Consider the following 24,399-nt stretch of genomic DNA (forward strand, 5'->3'; position numbering starts at 1 on the left):
CAAAAATGTCTTATTTTTCTTTTATGTTGTAAACTGTACTTGCTTTGTGTTACCCAGTAGAGTTTTTCCTTGTCAATACCCCATTGCCAATGGCTATTGCTCAAATGGACTATGTCTGCCAACAAACAAACAAACAAATAAAATGACATCTACCAATCTGACATAACTAGTGAAATGTGAGAAGATATGTGGTTGTAAATAAAAGGCCCAAACTGTGCATTAGTGCACTGCATGCTATTAACATACTTTTTTTTTACTGATTATAAATTGTTCAGCCTAAATATGTGCAGTAGACCAGCAGCCTGTTCCTAGTATGTTAGTTTCAATTTTATTAATGAAGAAAATGGATGTGTTCCAAGTGCTTTAGATAGCCACAAGAGCTAGGAAGCCCACTGACCTCTAAGAGTTTCATTTCTCTGTTTAAAATAAAAAAAACAAGTGTTTACAACTGATCGCTTTATTTGACTTTCACAAGCAAGTGGAAACAACAGCAAGTGCATACGCTCCTTAAAATTGTCACCTTTAATAATGGAACATCCAGATAATATGTAATACTATTACACAAAACAGGTGAGTCTCTGAAGAAGAGGATGATTTTTTTCTGAAGCACCCAACCGAATGAATGAGTGTTACTTGTGTATGATGGACCGGTAGGGTATCATGTTTGATATCTGATTGCTGAGTGATCTAATGGGCACAGTTATTTGATGTATTGTGGAAAATGCAACATCTTATGGAGAAAACCCAAGGTTTTGTGGCCATATTCTAAAAGGTCACTGAGGTAGTCTGCTACCAGGGAGATAAAGTCAGATGGTGTACAAGATCAGTGTGTTTTTTTTAAGAATGCATTTGCCAAATACTTTTTGTTATAGAAAGTTAGATTTGGGCAGGTGAAACAACCTGCCCACTATCACTCAGAAACCAAAATGCATACATAGGTTTATACATATCCTTTGTTTACTGTATTACTTAGCAATGAGATATCTGGCATGCAAAAGTTTAAGTCACTCTAAATGGATTTGGCTTATAAATGCTTCTTATATTTTGTGCAATATGCACTTATTCTGGTGTTGTAGTGATGTTATTCCATAGATTCTGGTGCTGCTATCTTTCAAAGAAGACTGAACATTTGGTATAGTTCTTGCTTATTTCTATATTTTTGCATCTTTGTTCTGTTACTTTGTCTGGATCACGGCCAAAATGTTAATTTGGGACAGTACATTTACCAGCTTACCAAATGTAGTCAAAAAATAAAATAACTGCATGTTCAGTACAGGAAGAAAAGACTGCATGAGTATGCATGAGAGATAGAAAGAAAAAAGAATGAAAGATAGGAAAGTGGCAAAAGAGGAAATGTTTAGATGCAGCTTACATTTTATGTTAAACATTCAGCATTTATTTGCCAGTGTATAGCAACTGTCCAGACTGCAATCATTTAATTCAGCTGTTTAGCTTTCTAAATTCTTCTGCGTATGGTTTTCAGATGCTTAAGATGTAAAACTCAAAAAAACATACATTCTGAAGGCAGAATAGGTCTGCTTACTGATATAACTACTAGATAACACGATTAACAGTTTATTTTATGTTATTCTTTTAATTTCATACATTTCTTCATAGGAAATGCATCATGTTTTCATATCCATTTTTTCAACCGCTCACATGTTCTGGAATGTATAGCATCTTAAGGAAGGCTGTTCTTGTCATTTACCACATTTTCTGTGAAAAATACGTTCTTATATCTTCCTTGATGTCTCCATCTGGTCTATTGTCTCCTATTCTTCACATCTCAGTCTCTGTCTCATTTTTAGTATATATCTGTTTGGACTTTGTGGATTCTTTTGAGTCAGTCAGACATTTTTGTCAGGAAAGAAACTGTGAAAAATAAGTCAGCAATAAATTACTCTTAGATACTTTTTAAAGACTAAGGTCAGTTTCATAAGTATATCCAAACTCAAATTAAATAAATCAAAAAATGCTTATATTACTTTTTGCTTTTAGTGGATATAAAAAGTTTACACACAGCTGTTAAAATGCCAGTTATTTGTAATATAAAAAATGAAACCACAATAAATAATTTCAAAACTTTTCCCACCTTTAATGTGACCTATAACCTGTAGAATTCAGTTGAAAAACAAACAAATCTGTTAGGGGAAAAATATAAAAAATAAAAAATGTACAATAAGCTGGTTTCATAAGTGTGCACACCCTTAAACTAATACTTTGTTGAAGCACCTTTGGATTTAATTACAGCATTCAGTCTTCTTGGGTAGGAGTCTATCAGCATGGCACATCTTGACTTGGCAATTTTTTGCCCACTCTTCCTTGCAAAAGCACTCCAAATCTGTCAGATTCTGGGGGCATCTCTTGTGCACAGCCCTCTTCAGGTCACCCCACAGATTTTCTTTTGGATTTAGGTCCGGGCTCTGGCTGGGCCATTCCAAAACTTTAATTTTCTTCTGGTGAAGGCATTCTTTTGTTGATTTGGATGCATGCTTGGGATCATTGTTGTGTTGAAAGGTGAAATTCCTCTTCCTCTTCATCTTTCTAGCAGACACCTGAAGGTTTTGGGCCAATAATGACTGGTATTCAGAACTGTTCATAATTCCCTCCACCTTGATTAAAGTCCCAGTTCTAGCTGAAGAAAAGCAACCCCAAAGCATGATACTGCCACCACCATGCTTCATCGTGGGGATGGTGTTCTTTTGGTGATGTGAAGTGTTGTTTTTGTGCCAAACGTACCTTTCAGAATTCTGCCAAAAAGTTCAGCCTTGGTCTCATCAGACCATAACACATTTTCCCACATGCTTTTGGGAAACCTGATGTATTGTTTTGCATATTTTAGCCGGGCCTGGATGTTTTTCTATGTAAGAAAAGACTTCCGTCTTGCAACCCTAACCGATAGTCCAGACATATGGAGAATATGCGAGATTGTTGTCACATGTAGTATACAACCAGTACTTGCCAGAAATTCCTGCAGCTCCTTCAGTGTTGCTGCTGGTCTCTTGGCAGCCTCCCTGATCAGTTTACATCCTGTCTTTTCATCAGTTTTGGAGGGACGTCCAGTTCTTTGCAGCGTCACTGTTGTCCCATATTTTCTCCACTTTTTGATGACTGTCTTCACTGTGTTCCATGGTATATCCAATACTGTGGAAATGTTTTTGTACCTTTCTCCTGACTGATACCTTTCAACAATGAGATCCCTTTGATGCTTTGTAAGCTCTCTGAGAACCATGGCTTTTGCTGTAGCAGGCAACTGAGTAAATGTCAGGAATATCCTACTAGGACAGCTGAACTTTATTTGGGGTTAATCAAAGTCTCTTTAATCGATGGCGGGTGTGTACCCAAGAAGACTGAATGCTGTAATTAAATCAAAAGGTGTGCACACACAACAAAGTATTATTTTAAGGGTGTGCACACTTATGCAACCAGCGTATTGTACAGTTTTATTTTTTATATTTTTCCCCTAACGGATTTGTTTGTTTTTCAGTTGAATTGTACAGGTTATAGGTCACATTAAACTTGGTAAAAATTTTGAAATGATTTATTGTGGTCTCAATTTTTTATATTACAAAAAACTGGCATTTTAACAGGGGTGTGTAAACTTTTTATATCCACTGTGTATATATATATATATATATATATATATATATATATATATATATATAGACACGCACAACTCATATATATATTTATATGTATGTGTATGAGAAAGAAAGAAAACTAATGCAGAATGTGCCTTATGTTTAATTAATGTTTTACTTAATTAACATGCTTTAAACAATGTTTCTATTAAAGACACTTTATTTAAATATTTGAGGATAGAAATGGGTTTGTAGGTTTTAGAAAGGTGAAGAGGAAACAGCCATCAGTTGATACAAGAGAAGTTTGGAAACTTACTGAAGGGAAAATAAAGACGATATATGGTACACAGAGATCAGAAAAGGAAGGCTAATGATCATGTCAAAGCACTGTGTCCATTGTGTAATTCCCTGAGGAGTTTAGGTCCATCCATCCATTCATCTAACCACAACCTCCTTTTCCCATTTTTACATATGGGTTGGGATGTCATTTCAACAGTGATAATCATCTAGCACCAAGGTTTACCCCAGGTCATGGTGCATTAAAGCAAAATTAGAATGGAAGATGACAGCTAGCATAAGGGAAACAAATATTCTTCAGCAGATACTTAAGACAGTTAAAAAAGACAGGTAAGGCCTGAAATAAATGAAACGATGAAGGAGGTAAAGGGATTTAGATTCTTAGATTTGATTACCATGGTTCCAACCTACTGATCTTAAAGAGCTTCACACTTTATTGATAATTTCTGCCTTATGTATTTATATATTTGTGTGTGTGTGTGTGTGTGTGTGTGTGTGTGTGTGTGTGTGTGTGTGTGTGTGTGTGTGTGTGTATAAGGTGTTTAAGAAAATCAATGCCTGTCTTCTTATCATAAGGGGAAGCTTCTTCTATAGTCTTGGAAGGCATTGTGAAACGTATCTATCATTTATTTTAAGTATTCGGCCCAGTCTAGAGTTAGCCCTTCTAGACATAAGGAAATAAGTGAATGTGTAGTGAGATGAAATGCATAATATAAGGTGATATGTGGAATATTTAACAGTGGAAAAGTTGAAGAGTGAGTCAGGACAATGAGGGAGGAAAAAACATGATAGCAGGTTGACATACTTTCCAGAATTCATAAGCATTCAGGTGGGGTATATTTTGGGTCTACTTTATAACAGCGAATGATCAGATGATCGAACGCTGTTAGTGCGAACACTAAATGTCGAACCGGGACAATAGCGAATGGCCAGAACAGTGATTTTTTTTCCAGGGAAAGAAATCGCTGGGCCGTCCGTCCGGGTTGTGCCATTTCTTCTACTGTAGTGCGATCTTGGAGTTGGTATATTTAAGTAGGGGTGTGTGTGGGGCACAGCCCCCACCCCCACATTATTTAGTGTTTAGTGTTTTTTTATTTTTTTTTATTTTTTATTGTTTTGGGGAACAGCGATTTTTTTTCCCTGGGAAAAAAATTGCTGTTCTGGTTGTTCACTGTTTTGTTTTTTCATGGTTTAGGGGTCAGTATAACAACATTCGATCATCTGATCATTCGTTGTTATAATATAGACCCTATATTTTGATTCTCTTACAGTACAGTTTATAGAGATCAATGAATAAGGGAGGGGTACTCCAACACTTCTGTAGTACTACCACAGTCTATGGGCAGGGACCCTGGAAGGACTCTAGAGTCACTGTGTGAGAAGACCCAGGGAGAACTGTAGCGCTGCTGTGCATGGCAGGAGAAAGGTAGGCCAGCCAGTGTGATACATCTAGTGAGGAATGCCATGAAGAAACTCCTGAGACAGAAAATTCATTTTTAGTCAATCATAGGCTTGAAAATTATTGCCAACTGGGATTTATGTTACGATATACAGGATTTATATTAAGATGTCCTGTCAGACTGATCGAAAACTGATTGGGCACAGTTGTATGACTGAGTAGCTAGTATGGTAGACAGAGATATTCTAATGGATATACTGCTTTTGGATTTATCTGTTTTTAATTTTACTGTGGTAGGGGTCTAATCCTATATATTGCCAGGACATAAGGCAAATGTAGGAGAGGGAATAATTTCAACAAGGCCACCTTTGACTCATTGTTGTACAGAACAATGAAGAAGAAGGTTGGGGCACAGGTGTGGGTTATAATTACAACTCCAAGATACAAAGTTTCCATGGATCTCTAGGCTATACCCAAAGAGAATGACCTGATAAACAGTGTTAAACTTAGAGACGAAGCCTGGCTTACTTGCAAAGCTAACTCTATTACTGATAACGAGGTTATAGTTACTGCAACTCAGGAATCTCTCAAAGTAATGTACTAGGCAACACAAAACACAATTCAAGAAGTAAAAAAAAACTCGGTATTTAGCAAATCCAAACAATTATGAAGAAAAGTAAACAGGCTAGTAGGAAGCAAACATCCCACCAGTCCAAATACTCCCACATTCTACCCTCAGACTTCATCTCAGAATTCAAAATCCTTCCTTCACTTTCTTCCAATATCTGAAATACCACCACCATCCATGAATGTACCCTATATATTCCCCAATTTTACTTTAAGCATATTACAATCAAACATCTACAACCAGTGCTCAAACAAATAAAAATCAACAGTCCACCTGGAGTAGATGGGATCCATCTCTCACTCATTTACCTCTGAAGGGTGCACATATTAATCCCTCTGAAACAAATATGTAACCTTGACACAAACACTGTGCCAGACATATTGGAAAGTTGCCATAGTCAAACCACTACAAAACAATCCACTCCTCCAAACCCACCCATTACCAGCTGATCTCCATTCTCTCTCTCGCTCTCTCTCTCTCTATTCTTGGTAAAATCTGAGACAAAATCATCTACATATAAATTGCACAATATATAACCAACGCCAATTTTCTGTTTAACAAACAACATGGATTTCTGATCAGACTGTAGTATGCTTACTGCTTTATGGGCCTTTATCAATGAAATCCTACTAGGGATGGATAAAAGGCAGCTTATTGGAGCTATTTGTATTTATCTTACCCATGTATTTGGCCTAGTCAACCACAGTATGCTATTAAATACTTGCAAGTCAAAGGCATTAGTCTGACACCCTGCCATGATTGAGAACCTAACTTTCAAATCAGCACTTGTGTGTCAAACTCTATTCCTTACTCTCACAGGTAGCTATTTGAAATTAATCAGTTTCATTCTAACCCCACTTCTTTTCATCATCTACTTCAACAAACTTCCCTTTGATCTCCGCCTCCTCCGTCACCTACTTTATGCTTACGACATGGTCCTATTTTACTCAAATCATTTTCTCTCACTACTTTAGAAACTAGTACAATCTGATTTTCTCACCCTAATCCTCTGGGTCAACAACAAAAAACTACTACTCAACTCATCCAAAACAAAATCTAGACTTTTCAAAAAACAAACAATAATTGGGCAAAATGACATTACATCATTCAGATATAAAGACCTGTGTTTAGAACCAACACTTATTTTTGCCCTCTCCCTAGACTGCACACAAAGGAGATAAACCAACATCTATTGTGCTTCAATTAAATCTCTCCCTTCCTTTCAAAAGCTTCCAGAACAACAGTAGGAAAAAACACCCCCCCTCTACCAGCTAGAATATGGCCGTCCATTTACTGCTTATACCTGGAAGAGAAACTTAACACTGATTCAAAACATCAACAGTAGCATCTGCAGATTCACTACTCTCTCTTTCAAAAAAAGGAACATCACTGCAAAACACTACATAAACCAATTCAGCTACCAGTCAAACAAAGAGTTGACCTTCTTCTATGCCCACTTCTATTCAACCTTTTACAAAACTATTTAAATTAGAAATTAACTATACAGTGACACAAAACTACAAGAATGCTAAAACTTAAAATATGTATTTAACTCAAACATTTTTTTTCTATTCTATGAGTGGCTTTGCTGTGGTATTTTTTTGAGTTTTTTAATTTTTGTTATTCCAGTATGAAGAGATTGTATAAATACATTTGTAAATGGATGAGGCACATACCTTCATTCCCAAGTAATTTCTAGTTAAAGTTTTTTTGAGTTAAATACAATTTTTAAGTTTTACAATATTTATTTGGCATTCTTGCAGTTTTGTGCAATTGTACAGTTATATTCTACTTTTAATATTTTTATTCTGTGTATGATTTTGCCTTCCATGTGATTGTTTTTTTGTTTTTTGTTTTTTTTTTAGTTTTTATGTAACCATACTTTTTCCCCCTATCAGCTAAATTAATGAGAGATCCCCCACCTTACAGCTTCAGGAATCTGGACCACTTGGCACCTTTACTGCAAGACCTTAGAACAAAACTCCAATGTACAGATCACTGCTTCTCCATACTAGGTCCTAAACTTTGGAATCTATCCCCCTAAAGAAACACCCTTCTACCCAAAATTCTAGGCACAGTGAAAAATCCCATCTCTAGAAAACAGCAAATTGCGAATGCCGTACCACTAATCAGATAACATAACTTCACCATGCCTTTTCTAACACATATCTTCACTACAATATCTCAGCACTGCAACCCTCTGTCAGCTTAATTTTTGTCTAACAGCTCTATAACTAATGTTTTGTCTATACATACACTGTTGTCTTCCCTGGTATATGTACAATTGCTTTGTATATAATGGTTTGGAATATTGCTGTATTAAATGAAACTTTATAAGTTTATTACTTCCTGCACTTTTTGTGCAACTGCATTATTTTATATCTTTTTTTTTCCTGGGCTGAGACAGAAATTGACCATAGGTTTATAGGTTTGTAAATAAGTACTAGGCTAGCTGCCCTTGCCAGCCATTTTAAGCCTAGCCAGTTTCCCTTTTGATGTTTAATTAACCTATCCCATTTGGTGTTAGATTGGCCTTACCTATTGTACAGTAGGTCCATCAGTATTGGGTTGTAAGATGCCTTGTACACCAGGCAAATAGGTCACCTCTTAGCAGTCTGTAGGATACTGAGTATAGTCACAGGGCTTTGAGTTGGACCATCTAGGACATAGCACATGTCATATATATCAGTGCTCTACCACAGTCAACAAATTCAATTAAATAAATAAATAAATAACTACATTCTTGAGATACATAAAATGGTGATTGACACATACTATCCAACTAAATAAGTATAACTAATAGGGTACTGCAGGATTGTTGTTGGGGCTCACACTGTTTAATGTGCATCTGTCTGACGTTACACTGGCAATGTAAGCCAAGGTTAACTTATCTGCAGGTAACAGTAAATTCTGGGGTGTTGTAGTAGGTAGGGATCACTTGCCCGAGAAGGGATTTGGAGAGGCTTCTTGTCTTATCTGACTGCTGTCAGTTAAAGTTTAGTGAAAGAAATGTACAATGTCACATACAGTATAAGACAGTAAACATTTAGGAACTTATCTAGGAAAAAAATCAGCGAATATTAATTCTCGTGACAAACAGTCATCTTGAGCAGTGTGAAAGGTGGTAGATAAAACAAATAAAATATTGTAATATATTTGGGAAGTTAACTCCAGGTTTAGGGATATCAGTTTACAAGATGCCAGTGTGACCACAGCTGATGTATTGTGTGCAATTTTTAGAGACAACATTTATTTAATTATTTACCATTTGTTAAATGGAGAAGAACACTGATCCAGAACGACCATTTTCAGCTTCAGCCCAGCAATTAAAGAGTCTAAATACAAAGTTAAGAGAATATGTAAATAAAACATCTGTCTGTCTTTAAATCTATTTATTTACAGAGAGAGAGAAAGTGGAGAGAAGAATCTAAACTGGATCATCCTGAATGTACATTAGAAAATGGGGTTACTTTTAATGAACTATCAAGGGTAGACCTCAGAGATCCTGTACAGGAGAAAGGGCCGTGTTGAACCTGGTATTGTCAAGTAGAAAGTGACAGACCATCTCAGACTTATAGGTGGATAGCTATTTGGGAGTAAGTGATACCAAATATTGTGCTTCACTTTTAGGTTAAACATAAATTTAAGGCAATGAAATAAGATAACTCCTGACAGTTCTGTATGGGTATGTTGTGATACAAAAGAGCAGACTAAGTGGCAAATGATCAACGTCTGCAAAACTACATTTCATAAGGATTTTATACGTGGTGAAAGCCTTAGCATTCCAAAAGTTACCATCCACTTCAGGGTAAAATGCAAAAGTCCTTTTGTATTCTGCATTATACAGTTATCAGGGATCACAGTATTTACATCATTTTGCTCTATATATTTTTTTTGGACAACAGGGCAAGAGACCTCAATAAAATGTGGCAATACTTCAGAAGAACAATAGCAGGCATTAGAGTGGTCTGCAAGAACAATGGACTGCTTTTAAACTTCCATCACAGAAACATGAGGCCTGGTGAGAAACTAAAATGTACATGTTAAAAATGAAAGACATGCTGTGATTCTTAAATGAGGTGGGTTATTGAAAAAAAATGTTTATTTAGGAAGTGTAAGGAAACAAAGGAGAAAGGTGACAATGATGTGCACAACGTAAAGTCAAGTAAAGGTAAAGCTAGCTACTTCCATCAAGAAAGGTGACATCTTACAGGTGCATAAGAAAAGCAAGATAATATCACAAAGGGAGAAAGATGAGTACTGAAATATATGGTTGTGGTTGGTCAGAAAACTGCAGTATTCAGAAATAAGTACTTTTGCTTACTAACAACAATGGAAGAGAAGGGGGATTATACAAACAGCAAATAAAACAATGGAAGAGAAGGGAAGTAAAGGGAAGGGGGATTATACAAACAGCAAATAAAACAATGGAAGAGAAGGGAAGTAAAGGGAAGGGGGGTTATACAAACAGCAAATAAAACAATGGAAGAGAAGGGAAGTAAAGGGAAGGGGGATTATACAAACAGCAAATAAAACAATGGAAGAGAAGGGAAGTAAAGGGAAGGGGGATTATACAAACAGCAAATAAAACAATGGAAGAGAAGGGAAGTAAAGGGAAGGGGGATTATACAAACAGCAAATAAAACAATGGAAGAGAAGGGAAGTAAAGGGAAGGGGATTATACAAACAGCAAATAAAACAATGGAAGAGAAGGGAAGTAAAGGGAAGGGGGATTATACAAACAGCAAATAAAACAATGGAAGAGAAGGAAGTAAAGGGAAGGGGGATTATACAAACAGCAAATAAAACAATGGAAGAGAAGGGAAGTAAAGGAAGGGGGTTATACAAACAGCAAATAAAAGAATGGAAGAGAAGGGAAGTAAAGGGAAGGGGGATTATACAAACAGCAAATAAAACAATGGAAGAGAAGGGAAGTAAAGGGAAGGGGGGTTATACAAACAGCAAATAAAAGAATGGAAGAGAAGGGAAGTAAAGGGAAGGGGGATTATACAAACAGCAAATAAAACAATGGAAGAGAAGGGAAGTAAAGGGAAGGGGGGTTATACAAACAGCAAATAAAAGAATGGAAGAGAAGGGAAGTAAAGGGAAGGGGGATTATACAAACAGCAAATAAAAGTGTTCGGAAAAGGGGGAGATCATAGTACATTCTTATTAGAAAGTCTCCTGAAAGAAATGAAAAAAGTGAACATGCACAAGTCAGTCAAAAGGGTGAGATTCATCCATTAATTTCTAGCCATGATAATCTAAAAAAAAATAAGTAATTAATGTGAAAAGGAGCTAGGATGGTTATTAAAATAATAGGGCCCTATTGTTTGTCACCAAATTGTTGACCAACAGTCAAACCTATTAAATTTGCCAGTGTTCTCCTATGACAGCCAGACTCAGAGAAGAGTAAGAAGGTGATGATTGTGTTTTTCATACTTTCAGCACTTTCTCCATCTTGTCCAAGTTCGTGTGACCTCAGAATTGCTACAGATAGATAGATAGATAGATAGATATGCATATACACACACACACACACACACACACACACACACACACACACACACACACACACACACACACACACACACACACATGTGTATATAGTTCAGAAGTGCATGAGGGCTTGTCTAACTGCAAAAACTGCTTTTTGTGTTTTGTAACCTTGGGAGTGCTCTGATGTTTTGGGATCAAATAATCTTGTGCCAGTTAAGCAAGATGTAATTGTTAATGGCTGACATATAAAATACTGAGATATGTAATAAGAAACACCAGTAGTAAAACACAAGGTTGTTGTCTCTCTTTATATTAAGTTGATAAGACCTCACTGAGAATACAATGTCTAGTTCTGGTGAACTGATTATGATTAGCACAATGAGCATAGAAGCTACCACATCCTTCAAATACCTTTGTATTTGGCTTGACCAGTCTTAACTTTCAACTACACATTCAAAATACATGCAAAAAGATCAGTGTACTGCTGTTCTTGGCAAACAAGCTAACATCTCTTTTGTCTAATCCAGCCAAATTTGCCATAAGCATAGGAATACTCTTACCTCAACTTGAATATGGACTACCCATAATAGCTGTTATCTCAAGAAAAATGCCACTGATTTGCAAACCATCTCCACTAAAATCTGCCTGTTCATTATTAACTGCAGCTATTCTCACTTGCGTATTCTAATATCTTCATACCGTAAGCCATCTCAGTCTTTGTGGCTACATCTTACCCAAAAAGCTATGCTAAGCATAATTCCATTTTTCCATCCACGTTTTGACTTTGTGAACTGCTTCTTGAACTAAACATCGTAGCATATTTTTGCATATGTAAATATGTATATGTTTTGTAACATATCGTTGTATCTGTAAATATGTTTGTTCATTTCTTATGTAATCCTATTCATCCGGGCTCTGCCTGCAAATGGTCCACTGAGATCAGTGCACTACCCTGGTAAACAATATAATAAAATAAAATAAATAAATGAGACAGACAGGCATACCCCTCAACTTCTTTTCTGAAGAAGTCTGAACAAAGTCAAAAACAAAATGGGGGCGGGGACAACAAAGGGGGGCAAAGTCAGGGATAAAGTTTAAATATTACTGTAATTCATTTAACAAGTTACTGAAACAACTGGTTGTTCATTAGCATGCATTTTCTAAACACTGAGAAGTATGAAACTAGTGTTTGGTCCTGTTGGCTTACAGTAACCCTCAGTAAATTACCAGAAAAATCAAAAAAATGTATTAAGGGCAGGACAAAAATATGAGGCAAAATTAAGGTACTGAACACGTCTATCTATATAGAAGTCATTATTTCTGCACTATGAAGAACCCTGCTGTAAGCAGTTACACTACTGGAAACCCTGCTGTAACCATCTACCCACTCTTTTAAGGCTTCATCGTAAACATTAGAAACAAATGAGATCTCCTCTACATTTTTCCATCCACGTTTTGACTTTGTGAACTGCTTCTTGAACTAAACATCGTAGCATATTTTTGCATCTGTAAATATGTATATGTTTTGTAGCATATCGTTGTATCTGTAAATATGTTTGTTCATTTCTTATTTAATCCTATTCATCCGGGCTCTGCCTGCAAATGGTCCACTGAGATCAGTGGACTACCCTGGTAAACAATATAATAAAAGAAAATAAATAAATGAGACAGACAGGCATACCCCTCAACTTCTTTTCTGAAGAAGTCTGAACAAAGTCAAAAACAAAATGGGGGCGGGGACAACAAAGGGGGGCAAAGTCAGGGATAAAGTTTAAATATTACTGTGATTCATTTAACAAGTTACTGAAACAACTGGTTGTTCATTAGCATGCATTTTCTAAACACTGAGAAGTATGAAACTGATGTTTGGTCCTGCTGGCTTACTGTAACCTTCAGTAAATTACCAGAAAAATCAAAAAAAATGTATTAAGGGCAGGACAAAAATATGAGGCAAAATTAAGGTACTGAACACGTTTATCTATATAGAAGTCATTATTTCTGCACTATGAAGAATCCTGCTGTAAGCAGTTACACTACTGGAAACCCTGCTGTAACCATCTACCCACTCTTTTAAGGCTTCATCGTAAACATTAGAAACAAATGAGATCTCCTCTACATTATCACTATAGCCAAAATGGCTGCCTGGCCTGACTGACTATGGCCATTCTTTTAGGTTGCCCACCCTGTGAAATATTCAATGCTCACACATGTTCTTTCCACCCAAAAACAGCAGCTAAAAATATTGAAACTAGAACTAAGAGAAGATGTCTCCATTAACTGCTACTTACCAGCTCATTCACTGGACTGAAAAGCTCCAGTCCAATTAAATTAGAGAGCTAAATCCCTACTATGTCCACACTTAGCAATTTATACTCCTATTTTATGCTTGTCATTACTAATCTGCCTAGACTGCTGAATTGTGTACTGACAGTACACTTTTAACATCTTATAACTTACTTCTTATAAACTGAATTATTTCATTTAATATTAAATGAGGGAAGTCAGTCATTTACGAACCTGAAAGTGCAAAGAATGTTCTGATAGTGAAACTGTTACATCATTTTTTCTTCATCCACTAGTATTATTGTTTGTGGATGTGAGCAACCACAAAATGTATAGGTATGAGTCACTCAAAGAGCTTTCTGTGACAAGCATATACCGAAGTATTATAGGACCTTAACATTTTATTTTATTCACTTATTTATCCTTTGTTGACTGGGTTAGTCCCACTAGGCTAGTGGCCTCTTTTCAGGGGGAACCCGGAGTGGTATTTTATACTACTAGGGGAATTTTGGTCAGGGCATTGGGGAACTTCCTTTACTCTTTTCAGTAGGTGCCATGGAATCTTTTACATCTACCTGAGCAGCTACCTGTTTAACACCAGATCTGAAGGACACCACATTCAGAAGTGCAGCACCCCCTCCCCCATGCTGCACTGCAGTGTCAGCATTCTAACTATCTGGTGTGGGAATAGAACCCACAAACATTTGCACCAAATGTGAGTGTGCTTACTGTTGCACCACACTGAGTCAAGTACATACTAAACAAAAAATGATGATTGAAAATATGAGTCAAACATTAGCATTTATAAGATAAATAAGTTGCATACTGCAGTGTATTTTTTGCCAAGTGTAATCAGCGTACTGGTAGGCATAAAAATAGGGGATGCAAGGGGATAAATAGGTAGTATAACAGAAAGCATTCCTTTATAGACAGGGCTGTGAAGTGTTCTGAAGCAAGATTCCAGGTAAAGGCAGTGCAAAATGGGTAAGCAGCCTGTCATTTTCAGGTCAGTAGGAAACAGTTTAAAGGCTTATATCCACTCATGTGAGCACTAGTAGGCAGTGTGAATAAAAGCAGGAAGCTCTTTTGCAAAGGTATACAAGGCATCTATAGGATCCATCAAGCTAGCTTATGCTCCTACTCCCCTATTCCCATTTTAAATGATGCACATTGTCTTGATTTGTTTATATTATGTGAGTTTCTCAATTAAACTGTTAGAAAGGGAATACAATTGATGTTCTGTGATATTTACTGCCCCCAGGTCTCTCAAGATGAAAACAAAGCAGAGCATCCATTTGAATAATGAGTTATGGTATTGCTATCTGCACAATGGAATGGAAAATATTTACTTGGAGGAACAGCTTAATATAAAAACACACTTTTTAAGGAATTATTTTCATCTTGGACACTATCTTCTTCTTCTTCCGGCTTTTCCCGGTTAGGGGTCACCACAGAGGATCACCTTGTCCGCTCGTGATTGGCAGTGGAGTTTTACGGTGTTGAGTTGCCAGCCCGGCGCCCAATCTTCCACAGAAGACACACACATGCCCACACTCACACCTAGGGCCAATTTAGAGTGTCATCTTGGACACTATATTAACACATTTTATGCCAATATGTTGCTAAAATCCTGGAAACTTTTTATAATGTCCTTTCATAATTCTTGATTTATTGTAAGTAAAATAAGTGGGCTCATTTCTCACCTAAAGAAAACAAATACCGGGAGGTAGTAGCTCACAGAAACACCACAGTTCAGTGGAAATAAATCCAATAGTTCTTGATGAGTAAAGTCTAAATGCAACTTTATTACTGAAAAATAAAAGCATTTTCGCTACGAAAAATAAACATGTAGCTTCTTCAGAGACAATGAATAATGCGTATCAGAGAAGTTCGCGCCAAATGATACATTTAAATTCAGGGAGGAGATTGTTTAATTATGTCATTTCCTCCCTGGCGCTCTGCATCTCTCTCTAAGTACTTTAATTACAAAGTCCATCAAGTCTTAAACACTGCATAACAACAATTAATTATTAATCATCACATAATCAAATCTTATATATATATAAAAATATTATATCTTAAAATGTTTAAAAATGTTTAAAAATACTGAATAAATTTGACATGGTGAGACAAAATACTAAAAAATGTGTATGGATAAACATAAGCATATTAATTCACTATTTATTTAGTATACCCTCTCATTTTTAACACAACTGAAATATTACAGTTGTCATTCAACCCAGGGCTATGGAATGCGTTAAGTTTAATTTGCCATTCTAATTCATAAAGCTCGAGAAGTAGTGATAGGGGCCCTCCTCTGATATTCATGGGAATATGATCGATTCCCATGAAGTAAAACTTATGATCAGGAAAATTCAGTACATGCTTAGCTAAAGCATTTTCTTGTTTCTTAGTCTTCATGGCATAGGCATGCTCGTATATGCGCCTTAATTTACGATCTGTCTTGCCAATGTAGAAGGCAGAACATGAGTCACACAATGCTATATAAATTACTGATTTAGTATTGCAGTTAATTGTATGTTTGATAGTGTATTTAATATCATTAACATAAAAATATATGCCAACTTTAACGAGGTGGCACCAGTTACAGGTACCACAAGTTGTGGACCCTTTACATTTGGTAAAGTGTTGCTTTTGTTTACATTGTAATATTTCTTTTAAGTTCATACCTTTTTTGAAAACTACTCTAGGAAAAGAACCTAATTTCTCAAACAAAAAAGGATCACTTCTAATAAATTGCCAATTCTTGGTTAAGATATTGCAGATACTTCCTGCATCATTACTGAATGTTGTAATAAAACTGCTAGAGAGGTTAGTTTTTGCAACTTGAAAGTGGTTGTTGTTCCCAATGCTGGCTTGTTGGGGCGACTTCCCTTCACATAAGTCGGGATCAATGGAGACCATTATTTGTTCATTAGATGTTTTGAGTAATGGTTTATAAAAACCAACCATTCTCTTCTCCTCAATTTCTATAATAACCTCATCTAATAGTGTATCTGGGTATCCTCTATTCAAGAATTGATTTCTAAGGAAAGTACATTCCTGACTGAAAGAGGAAGTTGTATTACACATACGCACCGCTCTAACAAGTTGGCCTTTAATAATAGCTTTTTTCTGTTTAAAAGGGTGCTGACTCGTAAAATGTAATATAGAATTGCAATAAGTTGTTTTCCTGTACACCTTAGACAAATACACTCCCATAGAATCATCTTTACTCAAATGGACGTCTAAGTACTCAGTCTCCTGAAAAGAGAAGCAATATGTGAATTTGAGGAAATTAGTCGTTTGATTCATGAAATCCACAAGAACATGCGCCTCTGTTGCGTTACCTTTGAATAGAATGAAAATGTCATCAAGGTAACGTGTATAGAGGCGCAACTGGTCACTAAATGTGGGATTTGAGAGAATAAATTTGTATTCCCAAAATGCCATAAACAAGTTGGCAACACTGGCTCCACAGGGGGAGCCCATGGCTACCCCTTGTTTTTGTAAAAAGATTTTGTCATTAAATATGAAAAAGTTGGATTCCAAGACTATACCAAGTAATTCAGTCACGATGCTAATTTCGTTATTAGTTGCACCTAGATCATGTAATTTCATCTCAACCCACTCAGTGGCCTCTTGGTGTGGGATTGAGGTATATAAATCCACCACATCTATGGTGAGGAAGTTGTAAGCTGGATTAAAAGGAACTTCGCTTAAATTACTAAGAAATGTCCATGAATCTTTACAGATGGACGGTATGGACTTTAAATATTTAAGCAAGATGTGGTCAATTAATTTTGCACTATTATAAGTCATGGAAAACCTCCCATCTATTAGTGCTCTCATGGGGGGATTTTCAAGATTCTTGTGAATCTTGGGGATACCAAACATAACAGGTACTTTTGGAAAGGAAATGTCTAGAAAATTGTATAAATCTATATCGATTCTTCCTTCCAAAAACATGTCTCGAAGGTACCCCCTGATCCTCCTGTGTGTTACATTCATTTCATTAATAGATGAGGGACAGTATGCTGTTGAATCCAAGACTGAAGACATTTTATCCAAGTACATACTGTTATCTAAGATGACTAAACCACCCCCTTTATCTGGTTTTATTGCTCTGACTGGCAAAAGTTTAAAGTCAGACAAAGCTGTTCTCTGCTCTTTAGTCATATTTAGAACATTCTTAGACCTATTAATGTTTCTCAGGTTTCTGAGGTCTAATTCGCAGACATTTTCAAAAACATTCAAACTAGCATGCAAAGGCGGGTTAAAAGTACTTGGATTTTTCAAATCAGAGTGAGGCAATCTAGTAGAATTATTGAATAACACATCTAAGTTCAATTTCCTCACATAACATTTGAGGTCAATAATAGTTTTGGTGAGGTCAAAATTTGAGCTAGGTACAAAGGTGTTGCCTCGTGACAGAATTTCAATAAGCTCAGGTGGTAATAAAACATTAGAATAATTATAAATAGTAAAGTCTTTTTTCATATTAGTTTGAATGTCTAGCAGTTTTATTACAACATTCAGTAATGATGCAGGAAGTATCTGCAATATCTTAACCAAGAATTGGCAATTTATTAGAAGTGATCCTTTTTTGTTTGAGAAATTAGGTTCTTTTCCTAGAGTAGTTTTCAAAAAAGGTATGAACTTAAAAGAAATATTACAATGTAAACAAAAGCAACACTTTACCAAATGTAAAGGGTCCACAACTTGTGGTACCTGTAACTGGTGCCACCTCGTTAAAGTTGGCATATATTTTTATGTTAATGATATTAAATACACTATCAAACATACAATTAACTGCAATACTAAATCAGTAATTTATATAGCATTGTGTGACTCATGTTCTGCCTTCTACATTGGCAAGACAGATCGTAAATTGCGTCAGCGCATATACGAGCATGCCTATGCCATGAAGACTAAGAAACAAGAAAACGCTTTAGCTACGCATGTACTGAATTTTCCTGATCATAAGTTTTACTTCATGGGAATCGATCATATTCCCATGAATATCAGAGGAGGGCCCCTATCACTACTTCTCGAGCTTTATGAATTAGAATGGCAAATTAAACTTAACGCATTCCATAGCCCTGGGTTGAATGACAACTGTAATATTTCAGTTGTGTTAAAAATGAGAGGGTATACTAAATAAATAGTGAATTAATATGCTTATGTTTATCCATACACATTTTTTAGTATTTTGTCTCACCATGTCAAATTTATTCAGTATTTTTAAACATTTTTAAACATTTTAAGATATAATATTTTTTATATATATAAGATTTGATTATGTGATGATTAATAATTAATTGTTGTTATGCAGTGTTTAAGACTTGATGGACTTTGTAATTAAAGTACTTAGAGAGAGATGCAGAGCGCCAGGGAGGAAATGACGTAATTAAACAATCTCCTCCCTGAATTTAAATGTATCATTTGGCGCGAACTTCTCTGATACGCATTATTCATTGTCTCTGAAGAAGCTACATGTTTATTTTTCGTAGCGAAAACGCTTTTATTTTTCAGTAATAAAGTTGCGTTTAGACTTTACTCATCAAGAACTATTGGATTTATTTCCACTGAACTGTGGTGTTTCTGTGAGCTACTACCTCCCGGTATTTGTTTTCTTTAGTTCGTAGTATTGCTGTTCATTTGGTTCATTTCTCACCTACTAATGGAAGAAGCCTTAATAAGATTGTCTTAGACTTTAGTACAGGACTTGTGTTTTTTTTTGTTTTGTTTTGTTTTTGTTCCTCAAAGAACTTTTTCTTCCAGTCCAGACCCCAGTACCCCTCATCCACTCCAGGTCTACCAGACGGCCAACCTCCTACTCCACACCAGTCTTACTTTGGTATTTCTGGATCTGGTCAAGGATCCAAAGGGCATCTTGGAAGCTTAGTCATCTGTGTCTGTTTTTTTTTTTTCATTACTTTTCCCTGCCAACCCCCCCCCCCCATGCTTGTAAAATACATCCAAAGGCAACTCCCCTCTTTGGACCACACCTCCCCTTAGGAAGCATCATTGACAAGTTCCCTCCCACCCATGATGGCCATGCTCACCCCTCCCTTCCTGCCATTCCATCAGTCACCCAAGCCGCTAATCATACATGAGTCACCAGGGCTGAGTCCCTTTATGTCACCAGAATGATTAATACTGAACTCATGTTAATAAACATGATGGAATTGTTATTATCAAAACATAGTTTAGCCAGACAAAGTCTCCAGTGTTCCTGACAGAATTCCAAGGTTTCCATAATCTTAGGAACAAACAATCAGGTGGGATGTCAGTTTATGTGGAGGAAGTTTTCCATTACATACTAAGAGAAAATTAAATGTTAGAGATTATGTGTGTTAACGTTACCACTGGAAAATATTCTATAAAAGTGTAAGATTAGCTGGTGATGCTTGTAACAATATTATCAATAAGTTTATATGAGTTATCTCACAAAGGAGTTGCTGTTCTAGCTGGGGACCTAAACTTACCAAATGTCTGTTGGGTACCTTATTGTTCATCAAGCATTTTGGATAAAATATTTTGGGTAAAGCATTAATCACTGGCTATAGGCAAACAGTAGGTCAACCAAAGAGAGACGTAATAATATTCTGGACATTTTTTATATAAGGGGGAATCTTATCCTCTGAATGCTGTAATTTGTCTTTGAAGAGAGACGTAATAATATTCTGGACATTGTTTATATAAGGGGGAATCTTATCCACCGAATGCTGTAATTTGTCTCTGAAGAGAGACGTAATAATATTCTGGACATTGTTTATATAAGGGGGAATCTTATCCACAGAATGCTGTAATTTGTCTAGAATTTAGCAATTCAGACCTTTTAAGCACTGAGTGGGAGTTACAACTGGTTAATAATAACGGAATGGTTTTGAAACCCTCCATAATTTTCTGTTTAGCTGACTAGATGAAAGTTAATAATGAACTGCAGTAATTTTACTAGGTTTGGAAAGTAGTACTTGATAAATGGTGGCAAATCCTTGTTCATTCGCAAGGGGCCATTTTTAAATTAGGTAGAGAGGTAGAGTTGGTAATATTCACATATGAACAGGTGAAACTGTGTCTGTTCATATAAGGGAAAAAGAGTCTATGATCTTATAAACATGCAGAATGGAATTTTTAAAAAAGTTTAAAAAGTAGTAAGCAAATGATGCACAAGGCCATGAAGACTGGTGCAATTCACCCAAAAACAGTTTGAGAACCAAAGAGAAAATTAGTGACATAAGTAACTGCCCTTTATTACCTGAAGGCAGAATTAATTACAGAAGTAACTCCCCTTTTAGTAATCTCCTGGTGGTTAAAATGCATCAGAAGAGGGCAGATACAGTTTACTTTCACGTAAGTGGGAACAAGACAGAGTCAGTTTGACCTCAGTAGTTGAGAAATCGTGGAATCACTTTGGCAGCAAAGAATGTTTGCACATTTGCAAGCCACTGTAGCTCAATACCTAAGGAAGCATGGATTCAAAGCAAGTGAGTCACCTAAGGAAGCATGGATTCAAAGCAAAACAGTCACCTAAGGAAGCATGGATTCAAAGCAAGACAGTCACCTAAGGAAACATGGATTCAAAGCAAGTGAGTCACCTAAGGAAGCATGGATTCAAAGCAAAACAGTCACCTAAGGAAGCATGGATTCAAAGCAAGACAGTCACCTAAGGAAGTATGGATTCAAAGCAAGACAGTCACCTAAGGAAACATGGATTCAAAGCAAGTGAGTCACCTAAGGAAGCATGGATTCAAAGCAAGATTCAAAGCAAGACAGTCACCTAAGGTAGCATGGATTCAAAGCAAGACAGTCACCTAAGGAAACATGGATTCAAAGCAAGTGAGTCACCTAAGGAAGCATGGATTCAAAGCAAAACAGTCACCTAAGGAAGCATGGATTCAAAGCAAGACAGTCACCTAAGGAAGTATGGATTCAAAGCAAGACAGTCACCTAAGGAAGCATGGATTCAAAGCAAGTGAGTCACCTAAGGAAGCATGGATTCAAAGCAAGACAGTCACCTAAGGTAGCATGGATTCAAAGCAAGACAGTCACCTAAGGAAGCATGGATTCAAAGCAAGGCAGTCACCTAAAGACACATGGATTCAAAGCAAGACAGTCACCTAAGGAAGCATGGATTCAAAGCAAGAAAGTCACCTAAGGAAACATGGATTCAAAGCAAGTGAGTCACCTAAGGAAGCATGGATTCAAAGCAAGTGAGTCACCTAAGGAAGCATGGATTCAAAGCAAGACAGTCACCTAAGGAAGCATGGATTCAAATCAAGTGAGTCACCTAAGGAAGCATGGATTCAAATCAAGTGAGTGACCTAAGGAAGCATGGATTCAAAGCAAGTTAGTCACATCAGATGAATGTAGTAAAGCTTTTTGCTCAGGTATCCAGAGAAGTTGACAAGGAAGAGTTTGTGTATGAAGCCTACTCAGACTTATTCATCAAGCTGATATGGTATTTGACAAGACGCTAATCAAAAGTTGGATAGTCTTTGACAGGGTCCCAGAGTGGTATCATTTATTCCTAGTTTTCTGTTTTTTTTTTTTTTTGCTTATTTATTAATTTGCTTGTTTATCCTAATTAATTGGGAGGTCCAAATAGGCAGAACCTATTTTAGCAAAGGTCCACTGAAGCCATCTATGAACAAATTGCCGACTTAAAGTCATTATCATATAAAACCATTGAATCAGAAAGTATTTACTTCTGAATATGAAACAAAATCTGTAAGATTAATTTTCAGACAGAATAGAAGCTTTAGCCATTTTGGTTCCTTTAATCTGCCAAAAGCTTAGCATAGTGAAAGGAAATTGTAATGTAAGTATTCAGACTAGTAAAAAATGTAATGCAAGCTTGCAGAGTAATACTTTGCTTCATTAGATATATTCTACAGGCCTGGGATGTTTGCCAGGAATTAATCATATTCAGATAGAGCCTGCACTGTTATCAGAAGTTTATATGTCGTACAAGCCAAGAAAAGAAATATATAATACAAAAATGCCGAGTGTTGCACATTTGCCAGAGTACCAAGAAGATTTAGTTGGAGAAGAAATGTTGTGTTAAATGAATAATTTCACAAATGTTAGCGGATGAGGAAAATTAAAGGAGGTTCTGAAATATATTGAGGGTGATCCTAAAATCCAAATTCTACAAGAAGTGGTAATGAAAGAATGACCAGAATAAAAGAATGCCATGAGGAAATAACAGACATTGCTTTGATGTAAAGAAAGAGTAGAGGCGTAAAAGGCTTAGTGTTTTAAACTTATGGACTGATAGGTCCAAGTTAGTTAAAGATGTTAATGTGGACAGGGATACATGCATAGCTGGCTTTAGGGATAGACCAACTAGGTGGCCGCCTAGGGTGCCACTCTAGCAGGGGCGCTTTTCCAGCTTTTAGTTGGTGTGGGTAGATCAGGATGGGGGCACCAGGTGGTGTGGTGGGGGGCGCCATGGGGCCCTTTTGCCTAGGTCACCAGTTGACCTAAGGCTGCTCCTGGATACATGAGTCTCATGTGGGAGCTGTGAAGTACAAATAAAGATGCTGTGATATGTTATTTTGACCAGGTATCTGTAAAGGTACAACAGGAGGTTCAAAACTACACTGTGCATTAAGCTTATCACAACAATAATCCAAGAGAAGAAATGATTTTGTATTCATTTCTAGGCGGAATATGAAGTGAGACTGGAGTATATACAGTTCATGATGACAACTGTGGATATTTGATCTGTTATTTCACTTACTTGAAGTTTCCAAAGGTCATGACAGTAAACTATGCTATACATCAATGAAATGGATGGCATATTTTCAAGGCATGGTATTCCAGAAGTGGTTGTGTCAAGTAATGTATCACAGTATGCAAACAGAAAGTTTAACATTTTTTGGAACAATGGGAATTTCAGTAGATTATCTTTAGTCTAAATTATATACAGTCTAGTGGGCAATTCTAGATAGTAATGCGGTCTGTCAAGACCTACATGAGGAAATAATGAAGCACTAACAGTGCATGTTATGTGGATTACTACTTAGCTTTTTTGGACTTTAGAAGTACTCCACTGCAAGACATTGTCTTGTTACCTTCTCATTTACTTATGGATCATATAGTAAAATGAAGAATTCCTGATGACTGACTGGGAAAAGAAGGAGTGAGTAGTTGACATTCACTCTCCTTCTTGGGAGGGCTACAGTATCCAGACACTTCTAGTGGAAGTTGGAGGATGGTGCCACTGTCATAAAAATGCTGCTTAGTTTCAGTTGTGGGAGCATACATATGATGCATCTGTGACCTGTATGATCTTTCATTGCATGCCCGTCTCTCAGAGAAGGTTTATTTCTGGCTGCATTAGTGTTGTCCCCTTCTCTAGCTCTGTGAAAGTCAGTTGTGGAAGGGACCAAAAAATAATTAACTTACTGGTTTAAGGGAAACATTTTAATTCCTCCTTATTAGCTAACCTCAAAAAACAAATCCAGGACCTGGAGAGACTGTAATTCAATTACAAAAGGCATTTTATGATCAGTATGTTAGATGTTCGTCCGCAGACAAGAAGGAAATAAAGTAATAATTTAGAAGATATTCAGGCCGAAATAACCAGAAGTTGCTGCTCTGAATCATTATGAGACACTAAGGTCATTTGAAATTCAAATTGCTGACAGAAATTTGTTTAGAGGGAACAGGAGGCATCAGAATGAATGTGCCGGAAAATG

At 36.5% G+C, this 24,399-nt stretch overlaps 1 protein-coding gene across 1 annotated transcript in view; it reads left to right on the plus strand.

The window, feature by feature from the left end:
- The first annotated feature begins 477 nt into the window (after nt 1–477).
- LOC122790350 (P2Y purinoceptor 4-like) overlaps nt 478–24,399 on the plus strand; it is a 37,745-nt gene continuing 13,823 nt past the window's right edge. The window contains exon 1 of the mRNA XM_044057866.1: nt 478–570. The gene's annotated coding sequence lies outside the window, so the exon portion shown is untranslated. The remainder of the gene's footprint in view (nt 571–24,399) is intronic.

The sequence above is a fragment of the Protopterus annectens genome, chromosome 16.part0, assembly GCF_019279795.1.
Source record: "Protopterus annectens isolate FY-2018-M chromosome 16.part0, PAN1.0, whole genome shotgun sequence".
Classification (NCBI taxonomy): Eukaryota; Metazoa; Chordata; order Ceratodontiformes; family Protopteridae; genus Protopterus; species Protopterus annectens.